This window comes from Ursus americanus, chromosome 16 (genome assembly GCF_024610735.1).
Source record: "Ursus americanus isolate L20-20 chromosome 16, mUrsAme1.1.p, whole genome shotgun sequence".
Classification (NCBI taxonomy): Eukaryota; Metazoa; Chordata; class Mammalia; order Carnivora; family Ursidae; genus Ursus; species Ursus americanus.
Window position 1 is genome coordinate 57,196,159 of NC_142142.1, and position 24,330 is coordinate 57,220,488.

The 24,330-nt window shown below is 41.9% G+C and overlaps 1 protein-coding gene, 1 long non-coding RNA gene and 1 pseudogene across 2 annotated transcripts in view; all 3 read right to left on the reverse strand.

The window, feature by feature from the left end:
- Positions 1-1,375, reverse strand: part of ZC3H12C (zinc finger CCCH-type containing 12C) — a 131,829-nt gene extending 130,454 nt beyond the window's left edge. The window contains exon 1 of the mRNA XM_087868461.1: positions 1,262-1,375. The gene's annotated coding sequence lies outside the window, so the exon portion shown is untranslated. The remainder of the gene's footprint in view (positions 1-1,261) is intronic.
- Positions 1,376-6,107: 4,732 nt separating this feature from the next.
- Positions 6,108-24,330, reverse strand: part of LOC123792359 (uncharacterized) — a 44,500-nt gene continuing 26,277 nt past the window's right edge. The window contains exons 6-9 of the long non-coding RNA XR_015727020.1: positions 19,159-19,244; positions 7,464-7,639; positions 6,910-7,167; positions 6,108-6,279 (exon numbers count right to left, since the gene is read on the reverse strand). This is a non-coding gene — a long non-coding RNA (uncharacterized LOC123792359). The remainder of the gene's footprint in view (positions 6,280-6,909; positions 7,168-7,463; positions 7,640-19,158; positions 19,245-24,330) is intronic.
- Positions 18,451-19,063, reverse strand: LOC148108820 (mitochondrial inner membrane protease subunit 1 pseudogene; annotated as a pseudogene).

Here is a 24,330-nt window from a genome sequence, read left to right on the forward strand (position 1 = left end):
TTTTTTTTTTTTACCTCTTTTAATGTATTAGTTGATAGATACTTGAGAAGAAGGCTCTGTAGGGAATGGCATACAAACTAGGAACCTTGGAGTTGGGCACCAGGATGGTTAGGAAGGTGAGCTTTGGATTCTGATAGAACTGGGTTCTATCATCAACTCTGCCATTTATCAGTACTCTGACCTTGGGAAAGTTAGCCAGTTAGTGTATGTGATTGCAAGTCTCCTTATTTGTAAAATAGGGATAATAATTACACTCCTTAGGGTTTTTTTTTTTTTTTTGAGAATTGGTTAAATAATCCTTGTGAGGCATTTGAGACAGTGCAAGGCGGCACATCTGAAGGATTCCATGAATGGTAATTATTTCTGTTCTAACATCAGTGTCAAAGAAACAGACTTGAAGAGGGAGGGGAAAGGCACCAAAGAAAAGTTACACCCATGATACAGGTCTTCCCAAAGTCAACTTTATCCAGGCAGTCTTATCTCTAGAGGAAAGACCCTGTGTCAGAGCGAAGCCAAGGGATGCGGCCGTGTGGCCACATTGCATAGGTGTCCTCTCCTCCAGGCAAGCTCTGGGAGGGTGGCAAGTGTATGTTCACCGGTGCATGGCAGGTGGCTTTTCCACCGGCCTCCCAGTCTCATTCTTCCTCCTCACCCCAACCTTCTTTGAAATCTCTAACCTCTAGATAATTATACATGTTGTTTCTTCTGCCTGGAAAACATTCTGCTCTACTGGCCTGGTTTCTTCTTCCTTGGCCTTCAGGTCTCAGCTTAGACGTAACTTTCCCTGGGAAGCCCCACCAAGGCTGGGTGGGGTGCCCCTCTTGTGGGCTTCCCCGCTGCGCCCTGCCGGAGAACTTACCATGTTCATTATGATCGCTTGCTCATGCTTTCTTCCCCACTAGGTTGTAAATTCAGTGAGAGCAGGGGCCTTATTTGGGGAGTTCACCTAGAAGTTGGGGTTCTATGGCAAATACCATGATAACTGGTGATTAAGAGCAACTCAATAAGTTCTCATTACATAAGTGAGTGGGTGACTGAATTATATGCTGAGGTCTGTGGGCAGGGAAGTGGCTTTGGATTTATCCAAGCGTTCCTACTTTATGTGTCAAGTTACAATGAATAAGGTCATTCTGCTGATCTTAAAAAATCCCTGTTAGGATAATATCAATATTGTTCTCCTTTTCCTTTGTAGAAATTGTCCACAGATTATTTAAATGTCATAAACTTAAAAATAATGCACGTAGGGACCACCTCTGCTTACCAGATCTACGCTTGGCCAGGATGTTGGTGCTTTACCACATGAAGAAAAACGCGTAACAGATTCAGTTGCTGGCGGACATGTCTTCCAAACCAATTTTTAAAGTGCCGCATTAAATCACTGTGAAAGGAAAACAGATTTGGGTTTCTTCTCAGTGGGAATCTATGCTATTTTGGATACAAAAGCCTCTCAATTACTTTCCCCAACCCTGGGACTTTTCCAATTTAGCACATGACCTCTTCAGAATCGGTGGTTGACACAGGGTAACCACATATTTATCATTCAAAGCTCCAGCCTTTGCCCTGGGCATGGTACCATTCCTCTTTGCTTCATGTGTTGGACAACTGAAAGAGGAATCACAAACTAACTTCCTCTAGAGCAGAGGGATTGGCAGGGCGCACTTACCAATGTGTAGTTTAAGATGCATGCGTGGTAAAAAACCTTAGGCCAGTTGCTGTGCAACAGGGCTTTGGAATGGAAGAAAAACAACATGTGGAGGTATGGGGTTTATCTACCCATTAAAAAATAACTCATTTAAAAAAGATTTCCAACTTAAAAAAAAAAAACCTGTGGGGGATATCTGGGTGGCTCAGTCAGTTAAGCGTCCAACTCCTGGTCTTGGCTCAGGTCATGATCTTGGAGTTGTGAGATCGAGCCCCACATCAGCCTCTGCACTTAGCATGGAGTCTGCTTGAGATTCTCTCTCTCCCTCCCCCTCTGCTCCTCCCCTGTTCGCCTTCTCTCTCTCTCTCTCTCAAATAAATGAATGATCTCTACCAAAAAAAGAACACTTGGAAGTCGACTACAAACAAGTGTGAGAGCCCCTCACCCAGATTCCCCAACTGCTAATATTTCACTGCATTGGCTCCACTTCTCTTCCTCCCTCTCTCATGTGTCTCTCTGTCAATGGTGTGATTTGGAAAGAAGAGAGGAAAGCCCATGCATCTTATTAAAACCATGGGGGTAGTATCAGTAGGAAGGCTTGGGGAGCAACTGAACAAGAAAGGCTGAAAATTGGAGAACAAAAGTATTTTTGGAGGCAACCTCCGTTTGCTGGGCACTCTGCTAACCGCTTTGTGAACATTCCCTCTTTAAATTCTTAGAGGAATCCACTGTAAGTGGGTATTATTCCCACTTACAGATGAAGAAACTGAGGATCAGAAAGGATAAGCAACTTACCCAAGGTCATAGGGCCAGAACAGGGGCTGTGCCTGAATGTGCCATTTTAAAGCCTCTCTCCTTCCATTATTACACACCTTGTCATTGCAAAAACAGTATTCGATTGGGAATAAAAAGGCCCAACTCTGCCCTGAAGGCTGTGTGATCTCAGTCAAGCCATTTCACTTGCTAGGAATTCGGCTTTCTTGACTGTAAAATGAGGGAGGTTATGGTAGAGGAGGCAGTTAGTTAGGATACCTGAATGTCAGCAACAAAGAAGTCATGGGCAGTTATCAGAAAGGTCAGAGGCCTGTCCTGGCAGCCCTCCATAAGGAGCCACATCCAACCGGACAGACCCAAGATGGTGGACGCCATGACAGGAAACCCCTGACCAAATTAGGAGAAAAAAGCCAAAACCCTGCTTCCCCACTCCAACTGATGAATATTCCGCCCCTAGTTAACAACTGCTTTTAAAAGATAGAAACCCAAGCTCTGGGGACACAGCTCACTCTCTCTCTCTCTCTCTCTCTCACCTGCTCTCACCTCTCCAGAGTGTACTTTTCGCTTTAATAAACTTTCCGGCTTGTGTTACTCATCCTCTGTGCTGGGCGTCTGGCCTTGAATTCCTTCTCATGACAATACCAAGAAGCTTCCAACTACTCCGACTCTTCCTATCTGGCTGTGTTGAGGCCCCAGGGCTGAGGGCCTCCCCAGTTCACCCGGTGATAGTTAGAATACCTCAGTCTTAAGATTCCTTTCTGCTCTACACGCTTTGAATAATTTAAGAAATGTAATATTTTTGCTGGCTTACAAACAGAAGTTTTTTGGACATATTATTGTTTACCATTAAGAATAGGAGAAATGGGACTTAGAGCATATTTAATTCAGTGCTAAAAAAGATAGCTATTATTGTTAATATTGTTCTATCAAGCTCAGTTCTCTTTTTCTTTCTTTCTTTCTTTTTTTTTTTTTTTAAGATTTTATTTATTTATCTGACAGAGAACAGAGAGAGAGACAGCCAGTGACAGAGGGAACACAAGCAGGGGGAGTGGGAGAGGAAGAAGCAGGCTCCCAGCGGAGGAGCCTGATGTGGGGCTCGATCCCAGAACACCGGGATCACGCCCTGAGCCGAAGGCAGACGCTTAATGTCTGAGCCACCCAGGTGCCCCTCAGTTCTCTTTTTCTATAATTTCCCATCCTCTGTATTTGACTGTTCATCATTCTTTTTTTTTTTTTTTTTTTTTAAGCAACCTTATTTCCATTTTAGGAATTATCTCTGCCCCAGTAGAGACTGTCTGCTGGGATTGTCATCAGGAGTCCCATTGACTCCTCCCCAAGAACTGGGGAATGACGCAAGCCAGTCCAAACTGCTCCTCTTTGCCTGGAATTTGAATCTTGAACAGACGGACAATAATGCCAAAAGTAGTTGGACTTCCATCCTGCCCTAGCTAGGCTCCTTGATCAGACTGTTCTCGGTATGTAGTTCCATTGTTGCAGCTCCCGCCTGCCAGCCTTCCACTCTTTCTCTGATATTCACATCCTTCCGGTATATCCCTTTGGCTTACGTCAGCCAGAGATGCAATCTATTGCTTGCAATCAAAGAAGCCCAACCATTACTACCATTGTTCATGATGGTGCGCCTATCTACTGCACAAATACTCGTTAAAGGTTTCTTTACTACTTATTCATACAGTTTTAACAAATTATAAGTTATCTCCTGCCTTTTAGTTTTTACCATAACGTGCTATCTGTATTTCTAGGAGGCTGAATCCACGGTAGAGAAATCCAAATACGTTCCCATCTTCCCCTCATTCCTACAATCCAATTCTGTAATGTTTACTAAGGAGTCAATTAATAAAGCATCTAATTTTGACTGAACATAAAAGATTAGTGGCCTTTTGAAAAGGCAAAACGTCTGCCTTTTAAATGGGGAAAAAGTCAGCTCAGTTGTGGAATTGCGTGGGGTGCAAGCAGTTGTGTTCTCTTCCAAGGAAAACCGGGGGAGTAAGGAGCATTTGCATCTGCCAAAAATGTCAATATTCTGCAAGTAAGTCAGATCTCATTCTCTTGCTGGTGTGAAAATGACAAAAGGAAAGCAGGTATCCGAGCTTAAGGTTAAAAGCAGCTCTGGAGGGAGGGTGAACACGTTGTCATTGAAGAGGCGAAGCCCTGTGAAGCCCGTGTGTTAGTGGTACAGTGAGACAGCGTGGCCGTGCAGGGCGCAGCTCGTACTAGACTCCCGACTAGCCAGATGACTCGATGCAGTTGCTCTGCGCTCCTCTCCTTCAAGTTCAGTGTCTGCCACTATGGTTGTGTGCTCTTTTCTTACTGGGGAGATGTCGGTCAGATACTTGCTTGGGAATGCCAGCTGCTTCCTCTGGGAAGTGCAGGCTGAGGCGGAGTTAGGAGTGCATGAGGACTTTTGGGAGTAGGAAGGGAAGGGAAGCAAGAGTGAGCAGGGAGAGCCTCAGGCCACTGTGCAGATCTGACAGTTTCTGCCAACCCCAGAAGCAGCTCCTGCTTCCCCCGTAAAGCTTGCCAACTAGAGGATTCCTACTATGGGCAGAGGCAGCCAGACCCTAGTATCCTCACCTTGTGGTCGTTGGCAGGGGCCCACCTGGGAAGAGGGTGGCGTCCTTTCTCCATACGTGGAGCCCGAAAGACTGCAGCCTGCACTTACTGAACTCCTCGTGAAGGAATGGAGATCGGAGCAGCCCACTCCTATGGCTGTCACGCTGTCCCTCTGAAGTGTGTTCTAAATCCCTTCATGGCACACTTGCTCAATGCATGGACTCTGGGGCCAGTGTAGGGTTGAATCCCAGTTCCTACAATCCTTGCTCACATGTGACTTTAGAAAACATTTTAAACTTCTCTGGGCCTCATACTCCTCATCTTTAGAGTGGACACAAAATCAGTAATAACCTTAAGGAATTATTGTAAACACTTAGAAAAATGCTTGACAAAGTATATCCTGTATGTAAATTATTTAAGTGTAAAATGCTTGCATGGTATATATTTGCTAATATGTGTTTATTCACTGAACGTTCACTACGAGCTTCTCCACGCAGCGTTCAGATGACCTTCTCTGAATTAGCTCAGTTCTCTGTGAAGCTATCTAACTTTAAGGCAAAAGCAGTTTACCTTTCACTGAAAGTACATCTGAGAGACCTAGGGGACACTAATTAATGCTCCGATTACTAAGCAGTGACAGTGCTGGTATGAAGGACTTAGCTTATGTCTTATGGGGAGACTTCATTGCGTCTGGTTTTTGTTTTATTTTGAACGATTATTTTCTTTCATTTTCTCCCTAAGAGATTAGCTTTGGCAGCTAACTGCAGGGAGGCAGGCTTTTGGTTTTCTAGGCCAGGCTTCTGTTGGTGTGTTGAGGTGGGACAGGGAGCATTCTTTCCAAACTATCATACCCATGTGAGTAAACAGGACCACAGGCTACATTTCCAGGAACTATAGAGAAAGAACTTCCTTAACAGAAGTCCCCTAAATGCTGTCAGGAAGATCATTTTATTTATTGAGCAAACACCGATAGAGTGATTAGAGTCTCACGTATTACTATAAATGCATTAAATATCCGTTAACTTAACCCTTACCACTATTCTTTGACCTAAGTGCTATCAATAACCTCATTTTACAGCTATGGCAACTGAGTTCAGTGAGGTTAAACGACTTGCCTGAAGAGAGAGGCTCTCACGAGGAGTGGAGCTGGACTTGGAACACAGGTGGAGTTTGCATGTTCGGGGTTTGTGCTCAGAACCACGAGACATCCTGCCCCCCGAGAAAGCGCTGGTCTTTCAAAAGCATTCTTTCTTCTATCGCCCACTTGTGAAGACTCTTTGGAGCATAAATCTCTGAAAGGAAAGTCCAGATTTACTCTGGGGTGAAGGTCCATCTAGCATGCTTTTGAGGGGAGCCCTCAAACTGTGTGGGTCTGAGTTTATGTTACTTTAGGACCTTAATTTGGAACCTGACACCGGAGCCCTCCCTGGATCCTATCCGCCAGTTGTCTGGCGAAACACTTAGGACAAGTTTCCAAGCCTTAAGCCACATTTGAAGGCAATAAAATTGATCCCTAGTTGACTAGGTTGATGTCTCCTGAAGAGTGGTAGAAAATTTGGAATTTAGGAACATAACTTTGCCTTGAGTTAATTCTACCTGAAATTGTACGATCAAAACAACTTCTTCTCCCCCCCGGCCACCACCTCTATTTTGTGGTGTGTGTTTTTGTGTATGAGCTTCCTGTGTTTCACCTTCCAAACATGGAAGAAACAACCTGGCAAATGGCAATATAGCAGAACAAAAGCATTAGATTTTCATATCGGGCTGTCGTGATTATGGCAGATTTTCAGAAATCAAAACCCAATGCTAAAAAGAAGAGAGAAGGAAGATGTACAGAAATCCCCACAAAGAGAGAAGACTCAGGATCAACTGAAACTCACTCAGTCCTACTGAACAGGGAGTCTGACCATCTGAGTTCTTACCTCAGCACTTCTATAAAGTCATTAGATGACCTCGGGCAGGATCCTGTGCCGCTTCTCTGGGCCTTAGTTTGTTCATCTGCGACTTCTAGGATAATTTTAACCTCAATCATCTGTCGAATTTTGGAACAATCCTTTCTTTTTTTTTCCTTTCTTTTCTTTTAAGTAGCCTTCATGTCCAACGTGGGGCTCGAAATCACAATCCCAAGATCAAGAGTCGCACACGCTCTTCTGACTGAGCCAGCCGGGCACCTCGATACTCTGTAGAATTTTGAGGGAAGAACAATGGCATAGCATTTTGGAAGGGGAAAAAATAAAGCAATATTTATTATACTGATTCCGTTTCTCCCTCTACTCATTACAAAGCTGCATATGTGCTGTGGTCTAATCCGTGTGAGACAAATTCCTCTACGGTGCCATTTACAATGAGAAATAAAGTAGATGGTAATAACCGAGTGAATTTTGTAGAAACAAATTGTTGTAATAATATTGTTTTCAACGACTTTCTTAATTCAGCCCTGGAGATGGGTTTGACAGGTGAAGTCAGGTGGGCTTACCTTGATCTAAGCAGGCTCACTTGATAATCGTTTACAACGGAGAGCTGGCAGCCACAGTGACAATTATTTTTTTTATTCATCTTTCAAGCTCATTATCTTTCTTCCCGTGTCTTCCCACTGTTTTTTGTCACTGTCACCAACAGGGTAGATCCATACATAATCCAGGATTTCTGTCTCTTATTTTAAACAGAAAGAAAACAAAGGCATAAGGAAAAAGAACAGTATTATAAAGTTTAATTTTATAAACGCCATAGCTGAGAGCAAGTAAGGTTTTACTTTAATGGCATCTTAACATTTAATTAATTAAGGAATTCTTTCAGTCGACCAATATCGGGTTGGCTCTTGAGCTTAGGCACCATGGCAGGTGCTGAGGATACAGGAGTGAGGAAAACGACACCTTATAATCCAATGGGAAAGGTAATTTCAGAAGGACACAAACATGAAGGAAAAGTACAGACAGCTCCAGGAATGTGAGCCTGGCTGGGTCTGCCCTGGCCTGGGGCGAGGGGGTTGGGAAAGTTTTCCCGAGAAATTGACTTTTGAGCTCAAAGATTCACCAAAAAATACACTCTATTCTGCTACTCTGACACCTGTTTCTGTAAGTCAGACTGGCTCACGCATGATCCATAAATTGGAGAATGGTGCCCATATACAGTGAAAGTCACATTCTTTGATGATGTAGATTTTCCCCAGCATTTTATTTTATTTATTTTATTTTATTTTATTTTATTTCATTTTATTTCATTTCATTTTTTCATTCCATTTCATTTCATTTCATTTCATTTCATTTTTCCCGAGCATTTTAACCGCAACCAAGTAACGCAGCTGAAGGCAAAACCTGCTCACAGAGCTGCACGCAGCCCCGCGTGTGGGAATACAGCATTGGGCACATTGCGCATCCATCCTGTTACCCCTCCCCCAGCCTGGCCACGTGCTCGATCTTAGAAGTACTTACTGGGTGGCTCTTTTGATCTCTGAGCATTTGCCCTTTCTCTCTGTAAATGGGGAAACTCAGTCCTTTACCCCCCCTTACTTATACAACATGAGATTTGGGGAGAGATTCCCATATTTATAATAGCATTTTGTTATTTATTAGGAATAAAAAGTCACTTTAATGGGACTGGTATTTTCTACCAGGATTATTGTTTTTTTGTTATTGTTGTTGCTCAGATTAGAACATTGCATAGATTTTGAGTTGTTTGTCCTGGTTTCATTTTCCTTTAAGATTTTACAAGGGAGTATTTGTAAGTACCTGACAGCAGAAAAACAAACTTACATTTGAAAATTATATGCAACAACTACACATTTTTAAATAAAACTGTTTTTGAAAGAGTGCAACGTAGGTATGTGAAATCTCAGCTTTTTAGTTTAATTTAAGGATATGGCTTTGACTTCACCTTCCTAAATAACGGGGACATACAGAAGTTATTTGATCTATTTAAGGTGACAAACTAATTTCAGGAACCCTTGAATTGTATGTAAACATATACCAGACACATGATGAGGTCAAAGTGTTTTTAAAAAATAAATTGTATTAAAGCATACTTTGCATACAATATGGCCATCTGCTTTCAGTTTAGAGTAGGATGAACTTTGACAAGTGTAGTCACCACCTCAAAAGTTTCCCTTGTGCTTCTTCCCAGCCAGTCCTTCCCACCCTGGTCCCAAGCAACCACTGATCTCTCTTTTTTTTTTTTTTTTTTAAGATTTTATTTATTTATTCGACAGAGATAGAGACAGCCAGCGAGAGAGGGAACACAAGCAGGGGGAGTGGGAGAAGAAGAAGCAGGCTCATAGTGGAGGAGCCTGATGTGGGGCTCGATCCCAGAACTCCGGGATCATGCCCTGAGCCGAAGGCAGACGCTTAACCGCTGTGCCACCCAGGCGCCCCCCACTGATCTCTTTTTTGATCTCTATAGATTGGATTTTTCTTCTCCAGAGCTTCCTGTGTTCCTCCTTCTGTAGAGTTTCCTCAGAGACAGCGTCCTTGGCAGGTGCTAGCTGGTGGGCTGACTACGTCTGCACAGACTTGGCCAGCGAGGCGACATGAACCCAGAGAAATTCTTAAGAAACTGCCAGTTTTCCAAAGCAGGTGTACCTTATTACGTCCCCACCAGCGGCATGTGACGGTTCGAGTTGCTTCGCATCCTCACCAAAGCTGTGTCTAGAGAGTCTTCTTAACTTTAGACATGACAGATTGGTTTATTTCTCCATCACCTTCTGTAGATTTTCTCTTGGTCGGCTTTCAGGGTTGTGTTTTATCAAATCTACACATGCCTGACACCGTTGTGTCTTCTTGATGAATTGACTTCTTTATTATGATGAAATATCAATTTATATCTCACGTAAACTTCTTCTGAAATGTACTCAGATACATATCTTCTAGCGGTTGTTCTAATGCTCACAATATGCATCTTTAATTTATCACCGTGCAAACTCATGAGATATTCTGCCACTTCACATATAACACAAAGATTGGGCAATAGCGCATTTCCATTTTCTCCTTCTACTCTTGGTGTATTGTTGTTCTACCTCTTATATCTAAATACATGATAAGCCCCGATACATTATTGTTATTATTGCTGTTTTAAGTGGTCAATTATCTTTTATGTAAATGTAAAATTGAGAAAAAAATGTATGCGACACTTACCTACATATTTACCATTTCTCGCGTTCTTTATTCCTTCGGGTAGAATCAGATTTTCATCTAGTGTGATTTTCTTTTTGTCAGAAGCACTTACTTTAATATTTCTTGCAGTGCAGGTTTACTGGTGGCACTTCTCACAGTTTTTATTTGATAAATGCTTTATTTTGCCTTCATCTTTGAAAGATTTTGTCACATATAAAGTACTCTGCTGAAGTTTTTGGGTTTTTTTTTTTTTTTTTCTCTCAAGCACTCAAAAAATGTTCAATTGTTATGGCAGCCAGCCTCCAAGATGGCCGTCAATACCCCTTACCTCCTGGTGCTCACGTGTTTGTGTAGTTCTGACCCCCACGGAATCAGGACCAACCCATATGATCAACAGAATATGACTGAAACTGCATGATGTCTGTCACTTCTCAGAATGGTTATGTAGTCAGCGCATCTTGCCGCTGGGTTTCTTGGAACACTCATTCTGGACACAGCCACTCACCGTGATATGAGGATCTCAAGCAGTCTCACGAAGTGGCCCACTTGGAGAGAAACAAACTTGTCAGCATCAGTCAACTTGTCAGACAGGAGGCTGATACGCCTTGAAAGTGGATTCTCCGTCCCCCGTCCAGAAATCTCATGAGAAGCCCTACCAGAGCTGCCTAAATGAGCCAGTCCCAAACTCCTTACACACAAAAATTGTGAGAGATAATATGTCATTGTGTGGTTTAAAGCCACTAGTTTTGGGGTGATTTGTTAAGTTGCAGTAGATACGAATACAATGTTCTTTTGGCTTGCCTAGTTTTTGATGAGAAGGGTACGGTCATTCTTAATTTTGTTCCATTCTATGTAACGTGCCTTTTTTTCTTTAGATAACTGTAGGGTTTTCTCTTTGTTCTTGTTTTTCAGTAATTTGATTATGTTGTGCCTTGGTGTTTTCTGTGTGTGTGTGTGTGTGTGTGTGTGTGTATCTTGCTGTTTGTTGAAATTCTCAGGTATATGCATTTATAGTTTTGAACAAATTTGGAACACTTTTGGCCATTATTTCTTCAAACACATGTATGTTAGACTGTTAGATATCTTCCCATATGTCACTCAGGGTCCAATTTTTTTCTTCATTCTTTTTTCTTTGTTTCATTTGGGACAAATTTTTGCTACATCATCGAGTTCACCAATCTTTCTTTCTGTGATGTCTAACTTGATATTAATCCTATACAATGGATATTTTATTTTTCATCTCTAGAAGTTCCATCTAGAAATTCTCATATGTTCATCTTTTCCTATAGACCTTTAAGCATATTGAAGATATTTATAATACCTGTTACGGTACTTCTGCCTGTTAATTCCATCATCTCTGTTATTTCCGATTATATTTCCGTTAATTTATTTTCTCTTCATCGTGAGTCACATTTTTTCCCGCTCCTTCTTATGTTTATTCTTATGGTAATTTTTTTGGATGATGAACATGGAGAATTTTATGTTACTGAGTGCTGGGTTTTATTGTTATTTCTTTGAAGAGGGTTGACTTCATTCTAGCACGCAATTAAGTTAGATGCAGATTAGATCAAGGTTTGTTTTTAAACTCCTCAGTGTAAATATCTAGAGTAGCTTCTTTTCTGTGGTTAATTTTGTCCTACTACAAGGCATGATTTCTCTGGGATCTTGCCTAAATGCCCTCTGCATTCACCAGCACTTCTTTACTCTGGCTTTTGGGAACTTGAATGATTCCCAGTCCCGTGTGAGTTCTGAGACTCATCCTGTTTCAAGTGGCCTGGTAATTACTTTTTCCCCGGAAGTTAATTTTTCCTGGACTTGTGGAGTTTTATCCAATGCCTGTGCAGATTGGTATTCAGTCCAGAATTCAAGCAGACTCCTAGGCAGATTTCTGGTGTTGTTTCTCCATGCGTCTCCCTCTTCTCTAGGGCTCTGCCCTATAAATTCTGGCCATTTCAATGTCCCCAAACCCAAACTGTCTCCTCAACTCATGGACGCTTCTAGGTCCTTGCTTGGCATGTCTCCCTTCTCGAAGACACCACTGTGCTACCTGTGGTTCGATATTGAGGCTGCTACTCTTGTTATTTTTTTGGTCCACTTTTCTAGTTGTTCATGGTGGGAGGGTAATTCTAGAGCCCATTACTATCTTAGGACCAGAAGTGGAAGTTCTAACCAAAATGTTCTTATTAAGAAAACCCTAAGAGTGCATCATAATTTCCTTCACAGTACTTGTATCCTCCCATGCCAGCACATACATTTAATCATTTCAATGACTGTATTTGCAAAATTTTTCTGGAAAACTACCTATCATGGGTCCCCACAAAGACACCACATTTCTGATATAGAATAAGACCAATCTGATGCAACCCAAACTGGTGAGCACTCTCTCTCTGTCTTATGGTCAGTCCTCCCACCATACTCGTGGGCTGTGTGTCTTATTTCCAGAGTTCCCCTCAGAGGACAGGGAGGCCAGACTCTCTGGTTTTTGACACATTTTTTGATTCTAGGGGTGTGGTTTCATGTGCTGCACTGAATTCAGGGTTACGACCTGTCTTCTTAAGATATGGCGCCTTTTGTATTTTACGGGACTTAGATGCTGCCCATTTGACGAAGCCCAGCATAGCAATAATGCTTCTTACTCTAGGGAAAGAGAGCCCTGGCAGTAACCTGGGAGGAGATGCTAGGTTAGATGCAGTCCTTCTGAGAATGAAAATGACTCTTTTCCTAATGATTAATAATAATAAAATCACCACCACCACCACTACTATAATAGTTCACTAGCAGCAGGAATAATAAATAGAAATCATTACGAAGGATGTATGTTGACTGAATGTACGAACCAATAAACCTTACTACTGATATTCAACGGATGCTGGAATATGAATGATGATAAAATGCTGGAGCAAGGATATACCCTTCTTCTGTCTCTAGATGTCTCTTCACTAGCCTGGGAGAGGGTCCATTTTGTTGAACCCACTCCACTGTTTGACAGAATGTACAAATGCTGGGCTTTGTTGAACACCCAAATAGGTGCATTTCCAACTTCTTTAAAGCATTCTCCTCTCACTTCTAGCCGGTAAAAAATTAAAGCATGGTAGGTCCCAGACATAATAAGGGATAATGTAGTTGATGAACCAAGCAATTTCGATTTCTTATTTGTTCATTAGCCTAGGATTTTTTCCCCCTTTCTTTTTGTAGTTTTGCACCATAGAGTTTCAGAGAAATTTCCTGTTTGGGGGAAAAAAAATCCCAGAAGATTAACTCACTCATAGAGCTAAAAGACGATTTCTCCTTTAAGCATTATTCAAAAGAAACTAATTATCTTTAGAGAGCTAGGAGAGTTTGCAGTGACCTCTCGGGCTGATTTTGTAGAGGCTTCATGGGACGATTTTTGATTGCTAAGCTATACTCATCGAATTTTTAATTTTAATAATTTTCTGTGAAATATTAAAACAAGATTCATTGCAAAATAGCATTACAGCTGTTCGTTGGTTAGCTGCAACTGTGCGTCAGAGCTGAATGTTGCTTTTAACATCCGCTGGCTCTATTTATTTGGTTTTACTCCCCGTAAGTGTATAGTTAAAAAGGAAAAGTTCTATTATTTGAACATATGTCAAGACCCTGGTTCATCTCTGTCATCACAAATCGGAAAAATTGTGAACATCACCTAGACAGGAAACACTACATTCTTTAAATCCAAAGAAGACAATTTTAATAATTTTGGTTCTTTCTGATCATCCCTGAGCGGATCTGGGGTGGTCCTCCGATGAACACAGGGTGGATATATTAGAAAAATAGAGGGCACACGGCTCTTGGAAAAATAAGAGGCCTTCTGATTACATGACACGCTTCGTTGGGTGATTATTTAGTTACAAGATTAGAAAAGGACCACACATTTTTATAAACTGGAAATGGGGAGGGCAGAGAATCAAATCTTTAGGTAATAAATTCACTTAGCAATTGGAAAGAAGCTCATATTGGGGCAGTGTATTGTATCCTTAGTTTGTGGTGAGGATTAAATGAATTAATACATGAAAATTGCTTCAAACAATGGCTGGTATGTAGGGAAAGCTCTATGAGGGTCATTTCATGTGGTCACAGGGATTGGAACAATGGCTGGCTGCTTCCAAAGTTCATCATTCATTAGGAAATGGGGAAGTCTGTTGCCAGAGCTGTGACTGTTTGGATCAGAGACCCATGAAGCCTACAATGATTGGCATGATCAAGTCCTGCCATGCTAAAAAATTCCTTCGGTGATTTATTTGTATCTCACGTTGGCTACATTTTTTCCTCTCTTTTTCTCTTGTTGTCATAGTTCTTCAAATAGACATTCAAGATCAATAAAAAAGGAAAAATGACGAGAAGTAATCTGGTAATTAAGGAATGCGAGTAAGATTGTGCATTTTCTCTAAGAATAGATCTAGAATTATATCCTGTAAATTTTCATATATAATGTTTCATTATAATTAATATCCACATTATAACTAATATGATGTTATAATTAATATCTCCAGTTGCAGGTGTTACTTCTTCTTTGGCCCAAGACTTAGGTAGACAAGCGTTCTTTCCCTGCACAGCACGCCCTCCTGCCCTCCTGCCCTCCCTTCCTTCTTTCCAATTTTTCCTTTTAAAATTTCCAACTAATTGGAGATTCTTTATTTTTTTAAATGATTCTTTCTCTCGCTCTCTCTTTTTAAGATTTTACTTATTTGACAGAGAGAGAGAGTGAGAGAGAGCACAAGCAGGGGGCACTACAGAGTGAGAGGGAGAAGCGTACTGCCTGCTAAGCAGGACGCCCAATGCGGGGCTTGATCCTAGGACCCTGAGATCACGACCTGAGCTGAAGCCAGACACATAACCAACTGAGCCATTCAGGTGCCCCTTTTAATGATTGTTTTTAATTTATTTCTGCATTATGGTCAGATAGGGTCTGTACCATATCAATGGTTTAAAATTGTCAAGCCGGGGCGCCTGGGTGGCTCAGTCGTTAAGCGTCTGCCTTCGGCTCAGGGCGTGATCCCGGCGTTGTGGGATCGAGCCCCACATCAGGCTCCTCCGCTATGAGCCTGCATCTTCCTCTCCCACTCCCCCTGCTTGTGTTCCCTCTCTCGCTGGCTGTCTCTGTCAAATAAATAAATAAAATCTTTAAAAATAAATAAATAAAATAAAATAAAATTGTCGAGCCTTCCGTAGCTGCCCAACATGTGGTGAGATTCCGTGTATGTTCCACGCAGGTTGGGAAGGAGCTGTACTCTCTGTAAATGTGGCATTTATGAAGGCATTAAAGTGATTTTATTATTCATTGATTATTTTTATCGACCTAATCTTTTAGGAATGCACTAATTACGTTAATTTCTTCACATCTGCAGTAATCTATTTTTAAACCATGTCTACTATGGTGTGTTACTGGGCACATCAGTTTATGATGGATAACATTCCTTGTGAATTTGCACTTTTTAATAAAAGTGGCTCTGTTCTACTTAATGCCTTTTTCCTTAAGTTCTACTTTGATGTTTGCATTGTAACCCGTGTTTTCTTTTTTCTTTCTTTTTTTTTTTTGCAGTGAATATTGACATAATGTATCTTTATGCCGCTGTTTTATCTTGACTTTTCTGAGTGACTTTTGAGTATATCTCTTTACACACAGTGTAGAGTTGGATTTTGTTTTCTGATCCAATTAAAAATCACTTCTTTTAATAGTGAGATTATTTCCTTCACATTTATTTTTATAAGATATGTTTATTACTTCTTTTATTTCATGTTTCTGTCTTCTTGCTGCTTCTGTTCTCTATTTTGATACGGTCAGTGTTTGTGGTTTCCCCTCTTTAATTCTCTTCCAGTAATTTTATGGATTAAAGTCAATATTTAGTTTCACCAATGATTTCTTTTAGATCCTTAGGTACAACTTTCTCAGGTTATTAGTATGAAATAATATCTAATGACTGATACCTATTAAGATGAAGAATTTATCAGGGATAACATTTCTTTCCATTTCACAGGTTTTTCTTGGTATCCTCTGGGAGTTCTTCCTAGATAATTACTGAATTATTAAAGTAATAGTCTTTTACAATTTAGTATTTCTTTCTTTTAAAGATTTATTCATTTCAGAGAGAGAGGGAGAGAGACAGTACGAGTGGAGGGAGGGGCAGAGGAAGCCAAAGAGGGGAGGGGAGGTGGGCTCGATGGACTTGGAGATCATGACCTGAGAAAAACCAGGAGTTGGATGTTTAACTGACGGAGCCACCCAGACGCCCCTAGAATTGATTAGGAATTACATTTCCATCTTGTTTTATAATTTTATGTTCCAGGTTGTTTAGATTTAGTTATGTGTGTTTTTTTTTTAAAGATTTTATTTATTTATTTATTCGACAGAGATAGAGACAGCCAGCGAGAGAGGGAAGACAAGCAGGGGGAGTGGGAGAGGAAGAAGCAGGCTCTCAGCAGAGGAGCCTGATGTGGGGCTCGATCCCATAACTCCAGGATCATGCCCTGAGCCGAAGGCAGACGCTTAACCGCTGTGCCACCCAGGCGCCCCGATTTAGTTATGTGTTTTAATTCCCGTGTCTGGGCCTTTCATGCCACTGTACATGCCCCTGTGACTTCTTTAGTGCACTCTTCTCTGCCACTGGTGTATACCCTCAAACCATTTTCCTTAGTTGAGTACATGAGTTGTGTATTTTCTTAAAAGATTTTATTTATTTATTTGACAGAGAGAGAGAGAGCACGCATAAGCAGGGGGAATGGCAGAGGGAGAAGCAGACTCCCAGCTGAGCAAGGAGCCTGACACGGGGAGATCCCAGGGCCCTGGGATCTTGATCTGAGCTGAAGGCAGACGTTTAACCCACTGAGCCACCCAGGAGCCCCCGTTGTGTATTTTCTGAAGATCTGCATATTTGATAAGATTTTTCCATTATTGCTATATGAAAAAGGCACTTTACTGAATTGTAGAACTCATGAGTCATGGCTGTTTAAAAATTGTGGGATTCCCTTTACTTTTGGCATTGAATGTTGCAGAGAAGATATCTGTTTTTTTGTTTTTTGTTTTTATTTTTAATCTTCTCATAGCTAACCTGGAGTTCGAGGTGTTGGATAATGTCATGGCTGGATTGTTCTGCAGCCTCAATAGGGTAGGGAGGGAACGGGGTCACACGTGGGTCGGGAAGGGAGGGAACTGATGTGTGTCACGGAAGTTGTGTTTCCACTCTTTGATGAAATTATTGCAGATAGTTTACATTTGTTTTTTTGTTCAACCTCCAAGTATACGTGATGGGCACAACTCTCTCTGGGATCCTCCCCGGGGCTTTTACCCGCCAAACTGGGAGCGTGACTTGTCATCGCGGATGAACGTCCCTCTACGTACAGTGTCCCAAATTGCTCTAATTTGGGGGTGCATCTTAATATATCAGGAGGAAGTGGTCAGGCAGGTAAAATTCCGGATGAGAGAAAACAGAGCTGGCAGAATCTCATCGGTGGTCCCGCTCCCCAAATACGCTGCGGTTAATTCCCAGAGAAAAAGTGTCCCCATGGGAGTGGTCTTCATCTTTCTCATGGTCGTTTTTGCCCTTTCAGATGGGGTTGAGGGTCCTGCCTCCTTCTGCATTTTAGGAAAGTTACTTCTTCATGTCAGAATGAATCTGGGCTGCTACCGAGAAACCGAGGAATCAGTGAGCTGAGTCGCGGAGAGGTTTTCTCTCGTGCCCTCAGGCTGGCTTTTCTGCCCTGCCCCTGCAACCTCTGGATCTAGGCATCGACGGGCAGGGCGCTCGCCTTCACCTCTCGCCCTCACCCTTGTCCGTGGGGATTGCTGGAGGGATCTGTCAAGACCTGCTTCGCTTCTTGCGGCAGGACACCACCTCCAGGGTAGGAGAACTGAGTCGGCTTGGGGTGAGATCTTTGGTCCTGCCTCTCCTTGACTTTATAGATCAGATAATCCTCTCTCTTGGCAACATCTCACTTCCAGCACCGAGGACTTGTTTCTAGTGTTTTGCTTTTATGCTTCTGTCTGTTTCTGGGAGGAGGATTTGAAACTAGCTGTTCCAGTGTCACCTTCCCTAGAATTCAAAAGATTACAGAGAATTTTTTTTTTTTTCAAAAAATTTCATTCACTGTTCATCTCCTTCTTAAGAGTCAGAAAGAGTCCTTTGAGAATTCTTCTTTCCTGGTCGCCCTCAGCAAGGTGGCCTTAGCTCATTCAGTTTTCAACTGATTTGTATTAGCTTTCTTTGGACTTTGATCCCCCAAACTTGGGGTGCTCCTTTCTTTTGAAGAGTAAATATTTTACTGGTAAGTGAATGCTGTCAGTGGCAATAATAAATTCACTTGCGCTGAAGAGAATAATCAAGTCAAAAGAATACTGGCTGGCTAATCATCAGAAAATCTGTGGCTGTTAGGGCTGTCACTTAGAATCCAAAATCACTCAGTGCCAAATCGTAAGATATGTCCTCCAAGTAGTCCATGTGGAACAGGTCCACAGTTCCCGGAATCTGTAGACTTCTGTAAATTATCACCTTTCAATCAAACATGATCTGCCCGCATGTAACTATGACTTTTAAAGAAATCTGATGAACTACTGGGGAATATTTTATCTCCTTGCAAACCAATTACTCTTTTACAAATATTGGATTTTGGATCACTCTGGCTTTTTGCAATCACAATGTCACCTCTTTGGCTACCATAAAAATGTCAACTAAGATTTTCTGCAAAGACAAAATCTGATTTTGGTAGGCTCCGTTGATGGTCCGGAACACATGAAGACACCACTGACATATTCAAAAGCGCAATGAGGTATAGAGACAGACTGAACCACACAGCCGACGATTTGAAAGGTTTTTCTCAGAACACCATGAAGCGGAGTTCTATGTAGATCCTGCCAGCACGGAACATATATAGGTCTGTTCTATAAATTGAACACATTGAACACAATGTGTTCAATTTTTAGGGTGACTGCAGGGCTTCCAGAAAAACAAATAAACATCTCAAGCGTGTCTCAGGATCTGTGGTTTCAGGATCCCTCTGGCCTCAAAGAAGCCCAGGGGGCTCTCACCCAGGACCCAGGTGAGCTATTCTTACCTGGGCCACAGAAAGGATGCTCCTTTTTTGAGGCTTGTCATCCACAATGCTCTACCCACAACCTCTCTGGAGCGGTGGGTGTGGACCTGAGGGAAAGGAGAGCACAGGAGTGAGTAGGTGTGCTAGCAAGCGGGCTCCGTCCCCTGGGCCACCTGGAGGGTGGCTGACAGACTGCACGGCCATCACGTATTGTGACTGGCTCCACTCCAGACGCCTCCCACTCACTTGCAGACACAATTTATTTTGCAGATTATCTCTGGCAAAATGTTATCTCCCAGACTTCCCTGTGCCCTTGAGGAATGCTAATGGGCATCTTTTTTCCCCCATCTATCAGGTAATGAATACACAAAAAAGCAAACAAGTCTTAAATATAACTGGGAAAATAAATCTACTGCAAATAATGTTATAATACAAAAGCAATGTAAAAGATTTTCGGGTTATCTCTGTGCTGTACGTTATTGTGAGCAGAGAGGATGAGTTGACGACTCTAACAGTGTTGACTTGTGCATTACATCTATAATTCCTCACCCCCTATTCCTCAAATAAATCCCTTACTGAAATGATTTCACGTACCAGCAATCACATCTCGGCTGCTTTCAACATGGCAGCTTAGCTGTTTTTCTGAGTGTTACCTTTTAACTATTTCCACCAAATGAGGTGTAGATTTTGAATGTTATATACTTACATTATCTTTTTCAAGCATTTTTTCCTACAAAAATGTATGCATTCTAATTTTTCTTGTAAGGGATTAGGGTGGCATCCTAATTTAGAACATTTCCATCTCTCTCTGACATTTAGTAAGCTGTTAGAGACAACTGATGAGTGTGGCTTACTGTCTTCAAGTTACATCAGTTATATAGTGAACTGAATGAGAATACATTAAGCTTATTTTTAGAATGTTCCCTCTTATAAACGCATCACGTACGTCAGAGAGACTTAGCAGCCCCAGGAGCGTGGGAAGTGAACTTGTCAGATATCACTCCCTTTGCAGGGTCAGGTCCAATTGAAACTTAGAAAGGGAAGTAGGGGACCACTAAAGAAAATTCCAAGTGATTCAAGTAGCAGTATTTATAAACCTCTGAGTCAGTCATGATTCAGCGCCAAAGCGCAATGCTAAGGACACTGTTTAAAGAGACAGTGGTGTGAGATTAAAGCTCGGACCACCTGTGGTTCATATTTGTGGGTATTTGGCGTTATGAGTAGGCAAAACATTTGGCACAAAACCGTTTCACTCCAGGCTCATTTGTATAATTCTTCACAAACTTGAGAAACGAATTTAAACTCTTCCTCCCAATCCTTTTTTTAAATAATCCAAGCAAAAAAAGAAGGTATCCTGTGAAAGTTCATTTAAAATTAAAAATTGGAAGTCTAATTGGATTTTTAAAACACAGGACTAGTGTTTCTTAAGTATTTCACACCAGATACACCACGATTATGTGTTGGTCCCATAATACCCATTTTACAGATGTGAAACTCAACTTAGATTACAAACTTGCTGAAAGCAACACAGTTAATAAATAATTTCCAATCATGATTTAAACTCAGGTACTTGCTGTCAGACAGACCAAAGCTCCCCACACTGTGCTGTGTCCTATGGTAGAAAGAAGTGAAGCGCCATGTTGAACGAGCCAATCTTGCAAACTGAACTTGGGTTTAAAGTAAACTCCCTAACATTTTAATCACTAAGTGATGGAGATAACATCAGAAATCATTTTTGAAATTTTGGGGGATAAAAGTATAATGTAAATGAAGATGGTACTTGTCTCTCTTTGGATTGATATTGGTAAAATTATAACCTCCAATTTTCATTCTTTTTTCTTTTGAATTTTGAAGACAGATTCAGGGCAACTTTGTCATATTAGAGATGATTGCTCTATGTGTACCTGACAATTTTCCTTCTAGAATGATGTTGGATTATGATGAGTTTCCTGAGTAGAATATGTGGGGGACCAAGTATTCAGGTTTTTGACATCAGTTGTCAATGTGGGGACAGACTCCAACAGGGATTTTAAAAAGGGGCAGGAATCATTAGGTTCAGCAATGCTTAGCAATGCAGCATGTCTTCCAGTCTCCAGGGCAGGACTGTTATGGAGCTCCCATCATTCCAGAGCAAATCTGGCTCCCGGGATGACTGGACCCCTCCCACTGCTGGTCAAGGTACATTTGCAAACAGTGCAAGGCAACCGCAGAAACATTATATCCTTGTGGCCTGGGTAGTCCTTAGAGCTACGGAATGAAACCATGCAGCACGGGGGTTCCCACAGACTCGGATTCACAGAGCAATACATCGTCTATCCATTCATCCATTAATTTATTTGGGGGCTGTAGGGTTGTCAATCTTTTATTTTTCAAATAAGTTGTTAAAAAAAAAAAAAAGCTCAGGGGCGCCTGGGTGGCACAGCGGTTAAGCGTCTGCCTTCGGCTCAGGGCGTGATCCCGGCGTTGTGGGATCGAGCCCCACATCAGGCTCCTCTGCTATGAGCCTGCTTCTTCCTCTCCCACTCCCCCTGCTTGTGTTCCCTCTCTCGCTGGCTGTCTCTATCTCTGTCGAATAAATAAATAAAATCTTAAAAAAAAAAAAAAGCCCTTGTCATCTACCATCATTTCAGAAAAGAAAGACCTCTTTAAAGACAAAACAAGCAAGGACCTAAGATGAGAATAAAGAACCACCTTCTAAACGGACTAGGTTTGCCTTCCCTAAAAACTCACTTTCTGGCACTTATCTCTAATTTTTGCCTCAACCTGTTGGAAACTAAGTCATGGATCAGCACTGGCTAGGGACTGTTGCCAGACAAATCTTGATTTTGAAGCACCTGGAAGCCACACATGAGTCCTAGAACTTTGGCTCACTCACCACTCCTGAAGAAGCCTGGAAAAAGTGCCCTAAAACAGAAGCCCAGAACAGGGTCTTTGACATTTAGTGTGCTCAAAAACTGCGTGTTGTTGAAACTGAAGAAAGACGACTGTTTGCCTGGTGCTGGCAGAGGGGATAGGGAGCACTCCAGGGCTCCCTTGAGGATGCCCGCTCTTCACCCACTGCTGGAAGGCATGGGGGGTGGGGCTGCCGTATGAAGGTCAAAGCCCTCCCCTCAGCAACCCGCCGGTCCAGCCCGAAGGCCCAGACTGAGGCCACGCTGCCTTCTCAGTGACTGAACATCCCCTCAGACAGGCTCCTCAGGTGCCCCCACGCCACCCTCTGCCTCAATGGGCCTTGTGATCCTCTTGCTGGGATCTCCTTGGCCCAAGGATGTCAGCGCAGAGTTGGGAGGAGATCACCACCTTTCAAGACAAGCACGTCGGTTGGACTCTTTCTAATTAAACTTAGTATCGACAGACGCCCTCCTCAGATGAGCTGCACCTGCGGATCTACGTCGAAACATAAACAGGCCGACTGCACTGAACACAGGCATCAACAAAAATAGAAATTTTATATTTTGAAAGCAGTTATTAAAATAACCCAGTAAAAATCAGTGTTTATGCCTTATTTTTAATTTTTTTTTCTAACGGGGCTCGTTGATACATTTAGCTTTTGAGATACCTGGTCGTGCAGATTTATGACCGTTACATCCTTTTCATAAAGAGTGTCAGTGTTTTGTCATCTTCCTCTCATCCCGATTAGTGCTTTTAATCTTACATGTTGCTTTGCCAATTATAATTGCATTGTTGCTTTTCGTCTTCCCTTTCTCTTCGTTTTTAAAAGAATGTCTTTTCCTGATATCTGCTTGCCTCTTCCTTTCTTTACAACATTAAATAAATCGCTTGGTTTTAAGTGTGCTTTGATATAAGATACATCTGCTTTTTAAAGTCCAATCTGACAGTTTTTGTCTTTGAAAGATGAATCCAGCTCGTTCACATTTAATGGAATATCAGATATCTTTGACTTTCTTTCGTCTTACCTCATGCCTGCCATTTATGTTACTTTGTTTTTCCTTTCTTCCCCTTAATTTTGGAGGGTTGATCAAGGTACTATTAATTCTCTCCATTTTACCTATTAAATTCAGAGGTTCCAGCACAAGCTCCCACTCATCTAGCTACGACTCTGCCATTTTGCTCATTTCTACTGAACCCCTCCTTTCCCTGCGGTTCATACAAAAACAAGGGGTCAGCTGTATCTGTCTATCAACGTGTTTTATTTTCTGATTGTCCTTTTCCACCTTCATAACACTTTTACTTCCTTACTCTGATCTCTCTATAAAAACTTAAGTTCTTCTTCCCTTCTCTACTTGCTCCTTCCTCCCTTCCTAAAGATTGATGAGATAGTTTAGTACTTTTAGACATTTGTAGGTTTTCCCTGTAGGATGTTTCTTCTATTTGTATGACCATTATTTAGCACCGACCTTACAAATTCCCAGGCATCCATCATTTTCCATTCAGACTTAAATGTATATATCTAAGTGGAAAACTGCACACACACACACACACACACACACACACACACACACACGTACATACGTAGAGACAGGGACTCACATTCATGCTGTTTCTTCGCCATCTTGTGCCCCACTGGAGACTCTGTTTTGATCTGCATTTTGTCGTCTTACAGTCCTTCCCATAGTATTTCCTTAGATAAATCTCTAAGGGTGACAGAAGCCCTAGATGTTTGCAGAATGGCTCCCAGCCTCCCCTCACCCTGGCAGGTGGCTCTCTCAGCAAGGGGTAGGATCTGGGATTGGGATCCTTCTCCCTTAATTCTATGTGTGCAACTCCTGAGTCTCAATCTCCTGTCTTCTCCCAATTTGTGTTGACCTTTTCCTTTGTATGTAACATAGTTTTCATGTCTGACAGCCTATACATTTTTTTATGCTTAAATTTGGGAATTCTGCCAGGACATGCCCAAGTGTGTTTTTGTTTGCTTGTTTGCTTGTTTTTACTCCCCCCTCCCCCCATCAATTCTGCCTGAAACTCCATGAGCACTTCCAATTTGTGGACTCGAGTCTTTCTTCAAACCAGGAAAATGTCTTCTATTATTTCCTTAATTAATGCATTCCTGCATCTGCTCCCTTTCCATCCTTCAAAACTCCTATTATTCACATGTTAGGTCTCTGCATCTGTCTGCCAAGCCCTTCTAAAAAATTTCTCATAATGATTTCCATCTCTTTGTGTTTTTCCTTTCTGTGTGAAGATATCTTTCGCCTAGATCATACAGGCCCCAATTCGAGCCCCAGCAGAGAA